At 34.8% G+C, this 16,736-nt stretch overlaps 1 protein-coding gene across 1 annotated transcript in view; it reads right to left on the minus strand.

Annotated features, from left to right (window-relative positions):
- The window catches only part of CNBD1 (cyclic nucleotide binding domain containing 1), a gene marked incomplete at both ends in the record, with an annotated part of 248,645 nt that overhangs the window by 114,215 nt on the left and 117,694 nt on the right, over nt 1–16,736 (minus strand). The gene's annotated exons all lie outside the window — the stretch shown is intronic.

Consider the following 16,736-nt stretch of genomic DNA (forward strand, 5'->3'; position numbering starts at 1 on the left):
CACACATACAGTGCCTTCTCCAGATATATCTGATAAATATTGGTTGAATGAAAGATTGTATTTTTAAAAAGGCTTGATTTTTTTGAGCTTCCAAGTTTGTGTCCTCTTGCTAATTAAGGGTGGCTGAACATAAACCCTATTATGAGGGTTCCCAGTTCCTGTACTAATTGCAATATGAGGGGGTTGCACACACATACAAGAATGTCCAGACACCAACAGGTTGTCTGAGAATTCAACTCAACTCCGACACTTTCAGGAGATAGCATGATATTCCATAGGTTATCAGCTCAGATCTACAAGACTGCTCCCTACTCAGTTTCAACAGTAATCCCAAGTCCAGGTTACACCCATACTTCTGAGCAACCAGCTACGTATTGGGGGTTTCCATGACATCCTCCTTGTGTTTCAGATGCCAGTCACACATCCATGTTGTGAGTACTTTTGAGTGAATGACTATAAATCAGAGGTACTCAAGACCACTCCTCATGTTCAATTAATTCACTAGAATGGCTCACAGACCTCAGAGAAACATTTTACTTACTAGACTACTGGTTTGTTATAAAAAGATATAACTCAGAAATAATTAGATAGAAGGGATGCGTAGAGCAAGTCATGAGAAAAGAATCCAGAGCTCCCACACTTTCTCATAGGTCATCATTCTTCCAAAATCTCTATATGATTACAACCAGAAAGCTCTCAAACCTCATCTTCATGGGGTTTTATGGCGATTTCATTACATAGACATGACTGATTAACTCATTGGTGGGAGTAAAAGCTGCAACCCACTAATCACAGGTTGTTTCACAAGCAGCCAGTCCTTATCCTTAGGTTCTTCCAAAATCCACTCCTTTAACATAACAAAAGATGACTTTATTGCTCTCAGCCCTCAGAAAATTCCAAGGGTTTTGAGAGCAGTCAGGAAGAATGAACAAATGTATGAGAGCTGCTTTAAGTGTAACTATCTTTGTTGCAGTGCCTACAGAAACAGTTTATCAGCATTTGCTGAAAAACTTGTTGAAAAAGTACAAACTGGCACAGCAGACCTCTCCTGTCTTGCCCACTGCTCCCCTCAGCAGTGTATTTCAGTCTGTCTGCCTGTTCTGTTCCCCACTCTGTCTCTGGTGAATCCTCCTCCTCCCATCTCTGGCCTGTACCCCAGTTCTTGTATGCATAAATAAATAAATCATTAAAAAAATGTACAAACAACCTATAGTACAGAATATATAAACAGAGTTTGGGTAAGATGTATGCCAATAAGGCAACAGTAAATCAGAATAACTCAGGAACGAGTAAAAGGAGAAAATTACAGTGGAATATGCTCTAAGAAGCAATATTTACTGAGCATCAAAGATATTAATTTCCACAATGATATACAGCTAATAATAAAAAAATGGAAATACTAAAAATTGCTGAATGAATAGTAAATCATTTTGCCAACACACACACACATATACACATGCATACAAACACACACACACACAATGGAAAATGTCATAATTAAGATATTCATTGTAGACATTTAGTTTTATGAACAGTGACTTTTTTTTTTTTTTTTTTTATAGAGGCATGCTTTATTTATTTGTTTGCTGGTTTGTTTGTTTGTTTTGTTTACACATGCACTGGGTACAGTCAGAAGCGCGGGAGGGTGAGAGAATTCACCAGAGCCAGAGCGGGGAGCAGAGCAGGCAGAAGGACCGAAGTGCACTGCTGAGGGGAGCAGCGGGCGGCAGGAGAGGTCTGCACGCCATGTGGGACCCTCCTCTGGTGGCCGGGGAGCAGCCGGGGATCGAACCGGCGCCGCAGAGGCCGCGCGCAGTTTCGCAACCCAGCGCTCAACCGCTGCGCCACCGGGGAGGCCCGAACAGTGACTTATTGATTGAGAAATTAATATGTTCTTAAAGATTTTCATTGAAGCAACTTCTTTTAAAGTTTTAATTTTATCCCATCAGTTATTTTTACCACCTGAGTACCTCTTCTTTTGGGACAAGAAATCTTTCCATCAAGTCATATGTGTGATAATAATTATCAGATTTTTTTTCCATTCATTAAACTCTCATTTTAACTTGTTGAATATATGATGGCAAAGTACTGAGCACATTCTATGTTAATTATTTAATGAAACTAATTAAAATATATAAACTGTTTAATTTGAATTAGTATCTTCACTAGGTATTAGAAATTCAGTTAAGACAGCTCCCTGTTCTTTTGTAGTCAAACAGAAAAGAAAAAAGAAAAAGAATAAAACAGGACTAATTCTTGATTGCAAGCAAGACTTCTTTCAGAAAGAGATGCCTGCCAGAAGCCCATGACAGTCTCTAAAAAATGAGAGTGAACTTCAAAGATGCCGATTAATTTTTTAAATCAATGATTTAAAAACATCAAAGAAAATCTCTCTAGGTCCTGGCATAAAACAATTTTTAATTAGAAGTGAGCATATTTGGTGATAGAACTGATTCATATATATGAAGAGATGTCAAAAGTTAAAAGGAGATCATTTTTTCTAATTAAAAATATAATTAAAATATTAAAATAAAACAGATCCTTGGGGAGGTATACACAAAATTCAAGCATTATCTCCTGACCAAAGTCTCCCTGCTGTCTGAGTTCCTACTTTCTCTTAACATTGGTTAAAAATAACCAACCAAACAAAAATCAACAAGGGTTTCAAATCAAATTCTGTGGAAAACTTGATTAATTCTCTAAAACCCCTGAGAATTTTGGGGAAACATGATTCTCCCAGTTGTTTCTTACTGATTTCCCTTTTTTCTTTGAATATGTGGTTTTCTGATTCAGAAGGCAGACTTTTCTGTTAGCAGTTTTATGTTATTTTCTTTCAAATAATTTCTCATTCTTCCTCCAAAGAGAGAAAGATAGAGAATAGATGGCCACTTGTTTCCCATTTTTATTATTTTCACTAATGCTCTTATGTGATTCTTTATATAAGGAGTGGACAATAGCAGTGATGTCTAAACACACATATACACACAGATCACTTTGTTCCAACCAGACCCTACATAGAATATACATATATAAAGTCAACAAAAGCAGAACTATACTAGCTTAAATAATGGGAGGATCTGTCCATTTCCATAATAGAGCCACTTTCCCCCCTATATTTACACCTGAAAGAGTATTGCAGAATCTACAAGGTTAATGTAAAATTATACAAAATCCAAGTTTCCTTTAAACATGAATATCCTATTATTTTAACTAGCTAATTTCCCATTATTTTTATCTCATTTATATTATCATATAATCATAAAAAATTACATTTTCTAATCCAATCTCCTTCCACCTTTTAAAATGAGGAAGTTAAAGCTTAGCTATGTCAAGTATCTTGTTCAAGGTGACAGAGATAATAAATAATGGACGAGGGTTTGATTGCAGGTATTCTTACTCAGGAACCTAGGTTCCCATCCACTTAGCCTCTAAACTGAGTCAAATGATCATTATAGCAATTTTTTTTAAGACATTTATTTATGCATACAAGAGCTGGGGTACAGGCCAGAGATGCAGGGGGTGAGAGGATTCACCAGAGACAGAGTGGGGAACAGAACAGGCAGACTGACTGAAATACACTGATGAGGGGAGCAGCGGGCAAGACAGAAGAGGTCTACTGTGGGTTTCTTGCTGGCCGGCTAGGGATCGAAATCATGCTGCAGAGGCAGAGTATTGCTTCATAATGTGGTGCTTAACCCCTTGTGCTACCAAGGAGGCCCAACAATTTTCTTTTATTTTGAGTCATTGTGACAAATGAGTTACATTGTGACAAATGAGTTCCAGGTTTTATTGACTCTGACACATAAAATAAATTTTAAAGGAACACATATTCATAAATAAAAATGGTGTAAATGGTAATACTTGAGAAGAAAGAGAAAAAAGCACAACACATTATAACTTTTTAAAGCTGGATCTTAAAAAATCACCAAATCCAGAAAAATAATTCAGTACTTCCATTGATTGGTTGCCTATGTATATCTATTAATTTTTCTAAAAATTTTTAATGCATCTCATATATTTCCACCTCTTTGTATGATGAAAGTTTTATATCATTTTTATTGAAAGGATAGAATCTCTTGTCTGGCTTGGTTGATAGAATTTTAGAAATTATTCTTAATAAGCTAGAAATATATCTTTTAATTTTGCAACTGGTTATTAGTAAAATCATATAAATTCTATCTATAATTTCTATCAACTGTAGGAATATCCATACTACATTCCTTTCATATGTGGGCTACAAGATTTAGAAAACTTTCCCACAGATTCAATTCTCTCTTCATATATTTCAAAGTATGTGCCACACCACAGCTCACATGTTTCTTGTGACAAGTTGCCATATGGTCATTGCAAACTATGATAAGAGTTATGGGCCTCTTTCTTCATATCCAGATGCTGTTGACTCCATTCAGTATGTAGAAGGATTATTCCTGAGAGCCATTCATATGCCAGCACAGCTAGCAATAATTCACACATACAACAATGACTAAGAACAAATATTATATCCCTCTAGACCACAATGAAATATATCTCTACCTCAATTTTCCTTAAACTGGTACCCCTGATGAAGTCACTTCATTGCCAGGTACCATGAAAGTAGAGGAAAAGAAAAGCAGGCAAAGACTAAACAAATGATTTCAGTTAAAATATATTTTTTGCAAACTTTACCAAAACTTATGAGCATTTCAGTACATTTTCCAGGGCCTCACGCAGGACCTTGGAAGGGACCAATGTGAATCAAACAAGAGACCTAAAGCTTAAGCTTCGTTACCTCCAGGTAAATCACTTGAGTGAAGGTCTAGTTGCTAAGCAAAAGAAACAATAAGAAAATAGGATCAGTAATCAAACTGAACTAAAAACAGAAGGTTTTGAATTTGGAGTGAAAAATGTAGGGGTAAAAAAAGAGCATGAAGTGAGAATACAACATAGTAAAATTACAAGCCTGAATCAAAACGATATGGAGAAACTGACTCAGGTTTACAATTTAGAAAACAAACAAAAAAAATGGTAGAAATGACAGTGAGGATCATTAGCCAAATACTTGGGAGTCTGGTTTTTTATGGTGTATATATCTCTGGGCCAGATGACTTGTCTGCACAGCCTAATGAGTTTCTTAAGGACCCCCAAAATCTTGCTGCAATTTGATGTCCTTATGTTTGAAGATACATTAACAGTTTCAGAAATTAAACAGCTAAAATCACTGAGTTTTAGCAAGTATGTAAAATTCAATCAAACATTCTGAGGCACAGATTAATGAGAAAGAAAAATCGAGCTAAGAAAATCAATTTCACTAAAGGATGCATACATGTATACCCATGGGCAGCCTTAAGTTTTAAAAGTAGCACTCATGACAGTTAAAAATTATGTAAAACATTTAAAAAATATGACTTTCTCCCCAATTGTCATTTATTTATTCATTTTGTCCTCTGTTTTTCTACTTTCCTGGAATCTAATGTGTACTTAAAATGTTTCTTGAATCATTAATCATTAATATGCACATCACCTTCTGTCTGACTTCTCATTTGAATTGCCTAATCAGTCAAGGATGAATGAACAGAATAACAATTGATTTTGTTTGATCATCCAAATTCATATGACAAATGTTGATCATTATCAGTTTTTCCAGAAATTGGGTTTGGTCATTCATGACGTGCAGACATCAGAGTGCCAGCATGACTTGAGTTTGCCTTGCTATTCTTATACACTGTTCAAAATTGAAAGATCGGGAACAGCAATTTTAACTCTTCTTTTCAAACCTGAAAAAAACCTTCCATGATTAGAATATAAATTATTTTTTTAAATGTTACTGTCTCCTTGCTGTTTGTGGAAGATGGTTCACCTTTTTCTTGTGGCTCAAGAAAGTAAAATACTACCAAAGTAAAATAATAGATTTTCTTTCACTAATCAGACCAGGATTGAAGAAAATTAATACTGTGCTAACTATAATTTTTGGAGGGGGGAGATTTGATAAAATAATTTCAATAATTTAATTTGTCTATGAATTTTGATGCGAACACTAAACTTGAGATTTTTGAGATTCCTCAGGAAAGTTTCCTCATCAAAGAGAACTTCCTTAGCACCTTTCACTATTCCGTCTGTAAGATCTGAGTGGTTAACAATAGCCACACACAAAAAAGGGCATAGTAAGGTCTCAAAACACTTCAAAAGGCCCCTGTAATCTCACTTCCTGAACACAGTCAGCAGTTGTAAACAAGATAATCAAGGATTACTAAAATACACTTAGAACTTTTATTTAAGGTTTTGACATCTTTTGTGCTTAGCCATTTGAAAGAACTACTTGTAGGACACAAAACTGATGAGGATTTCTCTGTAAAAGAAACTCACAGGGAATCTTGTTGGGAATCTTAATTATTCTTAGCTTAATAACCTTGTTTCTCTTTTCTGTGTTCAAAAGAATGCCATAACTACATGTTGGATTCAGAAGGTAAGTAAAACTTGTATCTATATTTAGGATTTATGAGGTCAGCTAGAAATTGTCTCTACTGCTATAGAATTTATATTCATTTTATTTTACAAATAGTTTTATGCAATGGTTAATTTTCAGGTACTATTCTAAAAGTTATCATACAACAAAGGAAAACATGGGTCTTGCCTTACACAATTTAAAATTCAGAAGGGAAGTCAGACATTAAACACCATTTATGTGCATAACAGTGTTAGGAAAGGCAAAGCACTGTGTTTCATGGAGAGTAATAGAGATCTCCCCTAGTTTGGAGAGTAAAAGAGATCCCCCCTAGTTTAGGGGGATCAGAAAATATTTCTCAGAGACAGCAGTATGCAGACACCTAAAGAAAAGTTGGGCAAAGGAGTAGTATCACTGTTCCAGGCATTTCATGTCCCAAAGTATTCAACACTGGGTGAAGGAAGTCCAGAGTGGTTGGAAAAGAGAGGACAATAAAGATATTGTACATAAAGTGAAGCTAAAAATGATGGGCAAGGTGAAATCCTAGAGGGCATTGTAAACCATGTTAAAAAATTTAGAAATTGTTAATAAGGAAAAGGAAAGTCATCCAAGGACTTTATTAAGAGTAATATTAGGGGCTTACCCGGTGGCACAGGGGGTTAAGTGCTGAGCTGTGAAGCTGTCCGCAGCCTTTGCAGTGCCGGTTCAATTCCCAGCCTGCCAGGGAGAAACCCACATGGCGTGGCAGACCTCTCCTGTCTCGCCCGCTGCTCCCCTCAGCAGTGTCTTCGGTCAGTCTGCCTGTTCTGCTCCCTGCTCTGTCTCTGATGAATTCTCTCACCCTCCCGCGCCTCTGGCCTGTACCCCAGTGTTTGTATAAATAAATAAATCCTTTAAAAAAAAGTAATAATTAAACTATTTGCATTTTTGAAACTTTAGTCTGTATACACAGAGAAGAATGGATTACAGTATGGTAAGACTAATGCCCTGAGGTAGAAGAATAGTACAGCAGATTATATGATGAACAATTCCATCTAGCAGATCAAACTTTTAGAATTATTAATACATTTAGTGAACTTCACAAGTCAGAGTCAGGTAAGCGATCCCCCCTTCCCAAGGAGCAACATTGGGCTCACTGGTATTATGAATAGCATGACTGGAAAGCTTCCTTTGTCAGGGTGATTGATATGTAATCCCGGTTTGAAATTTTTCATTTCACAATAATTTGCTATGTTTTGTGCCTTGAATTGCTGAATGTAGTAACTATATTCAGTTACTATCAAAGTGCTAAGAAAAAAACGAAATGTAAGAAATACCTATTATTCTCCTTTTAACATTATCTTTTTTTAAAGATTTGTTTATTTGTGCATATAAGAGCTGGGGTACAGGCCAGAGATGCTGGGGGGTGAGAGGATTCACCAGAGACAGAGTGGGAAACAGAACAGGCAAATTGACCAAAGTACACTGCTGAGGGGAGCAGCAGGTGAGTCAGGAGAGGTCTGCTGCACCATGTGGGTTGCTCCCTGGCTGGGGATCGAACTCATGCTGCAGTGGCTGGGGATAGATTCATAGTGCTGTGTCTTAACCCCTTGCACTGTGGCCTACACTCACTAATGTAAGGACCATGAAAATTACAAATTAAAATTTTATTAGATTAACTTTTCCATCATTTCCGGGCACACTTAGCAAACCCCAAACAGTCACATGTATCAGATGGATATATAGATGACTGAGTTTTATATATCTATATATACACACAAAAACAAATATAATTAAAATGTTTATATAGTGTATTTCAATAACCATTTGTATGTGTGGATATATATTTGAATATATGTAGAGAGATATCTATCTGTAGATTTGAATATCTATTTCAGTTTCTATGTACAGTTACATCCAATCTATTTATCTATCAAACTGATTTTTAGACATGACAATATAGAGAAAATACTTTGGACATTTAGTGAAAAATAAACAATAAACAATGTATGTTTTTAATTTAGTACTTCAATATTTGCTTCTTGTGAATTGATATTTTTAACTGATTATAAGTAATGTATTTCTATTTTTTCTGGGATGCATAAAAAAATCATTAAGCTCAATTTAATGCCAACACATATTAATTAGCTTAGTTAAGGTGGTTAGTTTAGCATCTTTCCACTTGTGTATGACCTTTGTTTACTTGTTTTCACTGTAACAAACTATGACACACATGCCTTTAGTAGAAACCACACAAAATATTTTTGGAGTACAACTTACAGTATATATGTCAATGATAACTTTAAAGTAGAAATTTATTGAATCAATTTAAAATAGTATAATTCAAGAATAAATTTAATATAGCAATTAAATTCATAATAAATTTCAAATAGGAACATTGTGTTATGGTCCATTGATTTAAATCAGATTCAAAGGACACATTTTATTCGTATTTTACATAGAAATTCATACTATTTTTTTTAGGAATCCCTCCTATTATTTTTGGTTTTTTAACTTAGAGAAGGCTGACATGCATATGGAGAGAGGGTGACAGCCAGGACTAGGGCATGGAATGAAGTTGGTCAGGAAGTATTTTGGAGTCCTCAGAAAGAAGATAGCCATTTTATCAGATGTAAGGTGATGTCTCATTTTCATTTCCCTTATAATAAGTGATGTTGAACAACTGTTCATGTGTCTGTTTGCCCGAGTAGAGGAACTTGATGTGAGAAGAGGTCGACCTGCGGCCTGCATATAAAGAAAACCATCTACAGCTTCCCTCTATGTTATGCAAAACATGTGTCCCACCTGCCTGTGGCCATGGCTCAGGTAACACCCACCTACTGTGTTTATTACCTCTAATTAGAGTTTAGAACACCTAAGTCCTGGCAGCAGGAACTTGTACCTCAGGGGAAGGCTCAGTATATGAAAACACTTGGAAGCAGACCACAATGCAGTTTTATCCCCAACATAGCCGCCTGTAGGCGCCACAACCCCTGAGAAAGGTTTGAGAGAGGGTTGTAAAGGAGGCGATCTTTTATGGACAATAACTACAGACTCTAAGAAACACACGCCCCTCATCCTTCTGTGATCACAATAGCGACTGTGCTCTAGCTGCAATATGAAACCTCAGTTCCCAATCATTCTGCTCCTGCCCACACTCCTGGGAAAAGATACTGGTCAAAGAATTCCTGAACTAGAGTTATACAACATCTGAGGGATCAGTGTTATCCTGAAGCTACTGGGGAAGCACTGACTGAGGAGCTGGTCTAAGGGAAGGGGTAACTGCAGATTATCTCTTTCAATTTGAGCACCTGCAACCCCTTAGGAAACTTGAGCTTTTGGTACTTTTTAGCAGTGACCTCTTGACACTCTGATCCCCTTTATTGGCACTAGAGTTCCAGTCATCCAAATAGTTGCAGAGGCATAAATTACAAAGCAACCAATATCCAAGTATCCTGGTCAAATAATCTAGGATTATGTTGTACAACCTATCATCTTAATATAAACCAATATAGCAACAACAAATTAAGGAAAGGTAGTCATTGAACACAACTCATAAAAACTAAAAATGAATAGACAGATTAACATACAACAAATGATACAAAAATTTTCCATTAGGAAAATTCCAAATCTAGACAAACAGGTAAATTACCTGGTTTAAAGCAAAAAAAAAAAAAAATCTTGATAAACAAACTAACATAATCCTTGCCAAACTGCATTCAATGCAAACATGATTTAATTAATGTGATTACTAGACTCAATATTTGAAAAAAATTGAAGACTAAAAGAACACAGATATATTTTCTGGATGAGTAAATCACAATACCATTATTTAGAAGTGCCATGTATGATTACTATATTAGAACCTAAAGCAAGTAGAAATATATAGCCCTTATGCATACTTAGCAAAACTATGCCCTCCTATATTTTGAGTCAAGTGAAAAATCTTCATAGAAAAAACTCTACAAACAAAATTTATCTAAATAATTTCACCTATATGATAGCAAAAAAAACTACAGAGGAATGTTTGTAAATAAGAAGCAATAAATAATAAAAAAAAAAAGGTCAGACAGGATTTTGTGACTTAATAGTTGTGAATGGAACTTAATAGTCTTAGAAATGGAACTCAAGGGTTTTGGTAAAGTAATACGTCACATAAGAAAGTTATTGAGAAACATGAATGAAAACATGAGTTCTGTTTGTTATATGTTGATATTAAAGTCGTAGAGAGAATTGTCCAAAAACACTTGAAATCCCTGTGGAACAGCTATCAAAAAGAACAGTCAAGACAAAAAATTGAGAAAAGATGTTGACATTATAAAAAATCAAAATCATTTCCTTTCCAGACTTGTAATTTATTTGTATCATTTGATTACTCACACTCTCCTAATTAATCTCTAAATTTCCTTGCAACTCTAACATGTTCTGCAACATAAAGCATTAAAAAGTTAAGAATATTCACTGAATTTCTACAATATGAGTCAATGTTTAAAGGTTTTGCTTAATATTATCAGGAGATAGATGTTTTTGTTTACTTTTATGAAATATCTATTTTTAATTTAGTGTCAACCTTATAAAATGAATTAAATTAGACCTATGACCCTTTACAGCCTTGCTACATAGAATGATTAAAAAAATACACAGCATGTATTCAAACCATTGCAGAATGTTCAGAACAAATAGACAGGCTAGTGAGTGATTCATTTCTAAAGATATAACTGAATCATAACATATCTATTAATTACCATAATGAAGACATGAATTAAAATATAAGTAGTGAATAAATATCTCATTTTCTTAGTTCTAAAAATGAAGAAATTAGAATAAATTCTGAGAAAATCCTGTTTTAACTATTTTTTGAAGATGTAATCTATCAGATGTAAGTTTAGGAATATAAAAGTCATTTTTTTATACCTTGATTTATTCCTAAGAATGTCACTTAAAAATAAAAGAAATTTTTAATAAAATATTTCATATTTATTAATTAAATATGCCCTTAAATTTTTCTAATCAAGAAAACATACTTCTTATTAAATCCAAAATCTCTTAGTTTTTATTAGTTTATTAGTTTATGATCAACAGGAAACAATATTGTAACAAAATAATCATCACTGTTATTTTTATTTTTTTATATAATTTTTTAAATTTTTATATTCCCCATAAAATTGCGACCCCCTTATTTTGACCCCAATCCCTCCCCGCCCCGCCCACCACCCCCCATAGAGTGTCTCTGGTTCATAGTTGTTTGTTGATTTTGATTTTTACTTTCTTATAGTTATTCTTTTTCCTGGTCCCCTATTTAAGTTTTCTAGATTCCTGCTATGAGTGAGACCATTCGGTATTTTTCTTTTTCTTTCTGGCTTATTTCACTGAGCATGATCCCTTCCAGCGCCATCCATGTTGCTGCAAATTGCATGTGTTTATCTTTTTTGAATGCTGAGTAATATTCCATGGTGTATATGTACCACATCTTCTTGATCCATTCATCTATTTTTGGGCATTTGGGTTGTTTCCAAAGCTTAGCTATTGTAAACAATCACTGTTATTTTTAAATTAAAAAAACAACTTTAACAATATGGCATAGTTGTATGTATATGGCTGACTTTTGATATAATAAAATATAATCACTCAATTTTAATTGTAAGTTCTAGTTGGAATAATGTTGGAATAAAGTTATCCTTGTGTAGTACCTTGACTAGGGGAATCCCTAATAACAAAGTTAGTGGATAAGCAATTTGGGAAGCAGAAATACAGGTCTAAGCTGGTGACACTGGCACATCTCTGATGCTTTCAAGAAATTGGACTACCTTCCATGGACTCATTGAAGAAAAAAATGTTCAGATGCCATCAGAAACTGTCCAGGGCCTTCCCTGTTGGCGCAGTTGGTTAAGTGCAGTGCTGTGGAGCTGTCTGCAGCCTCTGCAGCACCAGTTTGATCCCCGTCAGCTGGTGAGGGTCCCACATGGTGCAGCAGACCTCTCCTGTCTCGCCCACTGCTCCCCTCAGCAGTGTATTCCGTCAGTCTTCCTGTTCTGCTCCCTGCTCTGTCTCTGGTGAATCCTCTCACCCTCCTGCACCTCTGCCTGTACCCTGGTTCTTATATAAATACATAAATAAATAAATCTTTAAAAATAAAAAAAAAAATAACTGTCCAGAAGGGCAACTTCCACACTAATGACAAATGGAAAGGCTAGATACCTAGCATCAGGACAGAGGCAGAACCGATTTCACAAGTAGCCAAGAAGTAAGTAACATGTTGTTCTAATCACTCTGTGCACAATATATTATTGCATTTTTTATAAAATCTACTAAATATGCATTATTAACCCAATTACTCATAACTTTGCTATGTAACCACAGATACCTCTCGCTGGACAAATCCTAACATTGGTGTTTATGTTAATAATGAACATAATTTAAAGCATAAGCTCCAAGGATGAAAATTAAACTTTCATTGTAGTGTCCAGGATATCTGGCACCATCACAGACTCATAGTAATTATGATATATAAAATTATCCACTTCACCAAAAACATTTGTTCAGGGTTCATGATGCGGGATTCACCTCTCATTCCACTCCATCCCACAATGCTGCAAAAAACTTTATCCCCCAATGAACCATGCTGTATTCCATTAATTGTGACTACACTGCATTAATCAACATCATTTTTTTCACATCCTATGAAAATTCCTAGAAGTTATATGAAGGGATTGTTTTATATTTTGGGCATTAAATTAAAGAAATGTTTCTCTGCATCATTTAAATCAACAAAAGCTACTGGTGTTTATAAATTATAGCCTGAAGGATTATGTACTGGCAAGGATTATGGTAGGTACTAATGGAATATAATTCTATACTGATTTGGAATTCAACACTAACCTTTCATAACCTAATGCAAGTAAACATCCATTGAAATATGACAAGTGAAATGATACATTCAGGTCCTACTAAAGGTGTGGCAGCTCATTAACTACAGAAGAAAAAGATTACTATAAATAAAAATATTGAAATAAGTAATGGATGCCATAAGCCTTCTTCAAATTGTGTAAAAACAGATTTATGACTTAATCCTGGCAAATGATAACTAGCAGACTATTAAATTCCTTGGAAAATGAGATATATTATTTTTTGCATAATGTAATTTGCATAACAATAAGAAGTCTTTGTGAAGAAATGGTTCTGTTTTAGTTCCTGCTCACTCTCTTATACTCCAGAAATATACATGTAATATAACCTTTGGATTGAAATCATGATCACTGTCTATAAAACACTATGAACCAATTAGCATAAGGACTAGATTCAGAGTGAAAAGTTTTATAATATTGCGCCAGAGTATCATTACTTTGCTGTATGAGTCCAGACATCTCTATCACTGGACAGACCACCAATTTTGGTGTTTATATTAATAATAAACATAATTATATCATAAACTTCATGGATGAAAATCAAGCTCCCATTACAGTTTCCAGGATATCTTTGACAGCACCATATACTGATAATTTTTACCTATGAAGGAATCCATTTCACAAAAAAATGTTTATTGAGGGTTCACTGTTTCTAGAGCCGTTTTAAGAGTTTTATATATTAACACATTTAATCTTCTCATGAACCTATAGTACATCTTTTTAAGATTCTCTCACAAAAAAAAGGAAGTGGAGGTCCAGTGATGTTAATTTACTCAAGATCAAAGCTGCTTAAATGTGGAGTCCAGATTTGATGACAAGTTTGACTCAAGAGAGAATAACGCTCAAGCCAGATTAGCAATATATACTTCAGGCAGACCCTATTTTATTGAGCATCTTCTTTAGACTACATATTGTCCTACACACTTTGTACACAACAACTTATTACATTTCATATGAAACTCATTAAATATGTTTCATAGCTCACTTTCAGAAATTAAAAATGTCAGAAGTTTGGTAACATGCTCATACTCTCATAAGCAATAAGTAGTGAATCCTGAATTCATCAGCCCAACCCCCAAACCCATGTTATTGACGAGGAGAATATGACCACTTTGGTTCATTCTAACTGTATGAGATATATCAAATACAGATATATCAAATACAGCTATTTACTCACTCCAGACATTTTTTTAATTGTATTTCAAAAATAAAGCATAGTGCTTTGCACAATAAAAGGAAAAACTGGCAAATGTGCTAGGAGTGAAAATACAATAATTATTCAGCCTCCAAATCCATGACCAAGCCCTCAGGAATTTGCAGACCCTTCTGGCCTGCCTGAGCTTGTTTGGCAGGAAGGGTAGCCCTGAGCATCCATTCCAGCCTCCAGGCAAAGCCTCTTGTGTACAGGTACTTCAAAAGGAGGATGGGGAAGGACAGAGGACAGAACATCAATAATTTTTATATGTCAGCTACCACATATTCTGTTGTATTCTGTTGAATGCAAAATAAAATCAAATGTGTCTTTCTATGGAGTTATTTGTTGATAACTACAGTCATAATGTGAGGTACCAATGTTTTTCTTAACTTTCACCAAGATGGTCACTTTTGACCTGTATTATAATTCCAGCTGACATCAGGTCAGCCCCCAGAGTTATGATTTTTCTTCCATGATATTTCCCGCTGTGTAAGCTCCATATTTAACATTATTTTCTATTATTTTCAGATTTATCAGGATACAGAGAGATATAAGTATAAACACACATACCTACAAGATCATATTACACAAATTTTCAGTGAGCCAGACAGACCAAAGGTAAAAAGCTGTTTTGAAAAGAAGTAGTAGTGTCAATGAACATTAAATCTCAGAAATCAAATGGTACAACAACAATTGCTGACAAATCTGCAGTATTAACTTTAATTTTTGGAGATGATTGTTTTTAAGATATTGAAGATAATGTTCATTTGCTGGTATAACCGATTCATTAAAGCTCACACATGCAGAGACTTGCTTAAGCCTTAGTATCTTAATAACTCTCCTTATAAAAGGGGCTACAGGCTCATTTAGCTTTGTGCCTTAGACTTCAAAGCAGGTGACTTTCATCAAATTCTAGATCTTGGAAAGCTTCTCTTCTCCAAATGCATGAAGAAAATAAACATAATCTCCTTTTTTTTTACTTAGTTTCTGACTAGAATTCTAACAGGGAATTGGATTTCTAACTCAGTTACTATAGAACACTAATGCTTCTCAATTTGAACTTTGATAGGAAAAACAAAAAGAGAACGCAACTACCATGGTTCCCTGTTTTTATTTCCATAGCACACTGAAACCCCAGGCCTGACTAAAATTAAATTTGTCAGATGGTATTATATAGCAACATTCTATGAATGTGTACCCCTTGCAAAAATAATTAAAATAATGTACCACAGACACACATTGATGTATGTCTCTGATTATAACTGTCTTTTATCAGATATATTTAAAATATCACAGGAATATTTATGAACAAAACAAATTAATTCCCAGTGGTCAAATCAAATGGAAATTCTTCAGTTTCCTGTGGAAAAAGATGGTAATGGTGTTCAAAGATTCAAAAGATGTAATAGAATTTCCATATGCTAGAAATTGTTTTACATTTCCACCTAACCAAATGCAATCCATCCCACTCAGAAATCTAGCAATTTTTCTAATTTTTTTCTTCCTAATATTGTGCAACTAATCAGTTACCTAGTTCTACAGATTCAGCTTCCTAAATATATCCCAGGTCCATCCCCTTTATTCCCATTACTACCGTCATGGTGTAGATCAAGATCTGATCATTTCTTGCCTAGACTCTTGGTGTGCTTTTTAATTGGTTTCTCAGACCCCATTTGTACCTCTTCCAGTATTTCTTCTAAGCTGCTACCAAAGGTGCCAAATACAAATCTTTCAAATTACTCACTGGTAAAATATTTTTTTGTTTCCAATTAACTACAAGATAAAGGCCAAATTCCTTAAAGTCTAGATTGCATGGGGACAATATACCACATTTTTACCTGAAAAATTATGAGGATATTGAGAAACAAAAACCATGAGAAATGGGCAGCTAAAATATCTCCTTTATTATTAATGAAACTGTTTGAATCAATTCGCCCTGGAGAACTCAACCACTCAGTCTAGTTTCAAAAGGGAAAACATATTCCTCAAGTCTCTAGAAAAGTCTAAAGCCACTTTCATCTGTACCTATGCTTTATACATATTTTCTTTCCCCATAAGAAAGAAAACAGAGAAAGATCAGGGTACACTGCTTCTTTTTCTGTACAGACTCTAATGAGGTTCACTCTTCTGTTGGGAATCTTCCCTGGCAACCATATTTACACAACCCTAAATTTCCTCCTTTACTTTAATTCACTAGTTGATATAAAGATTAATTTGTATTGAATTACTGAAGCTT

Source organism: Talpa europaea (genome assembly GCF_964194135.1).
Source record: "Talpa europaea genome assembly, chromosome: 3".
Lineage (NCBI taxonomy): Eukaryota > Metazoa > Chordata > Mammalia > Eulipotyphla > Talpidae > Talpa > Talpa europaea.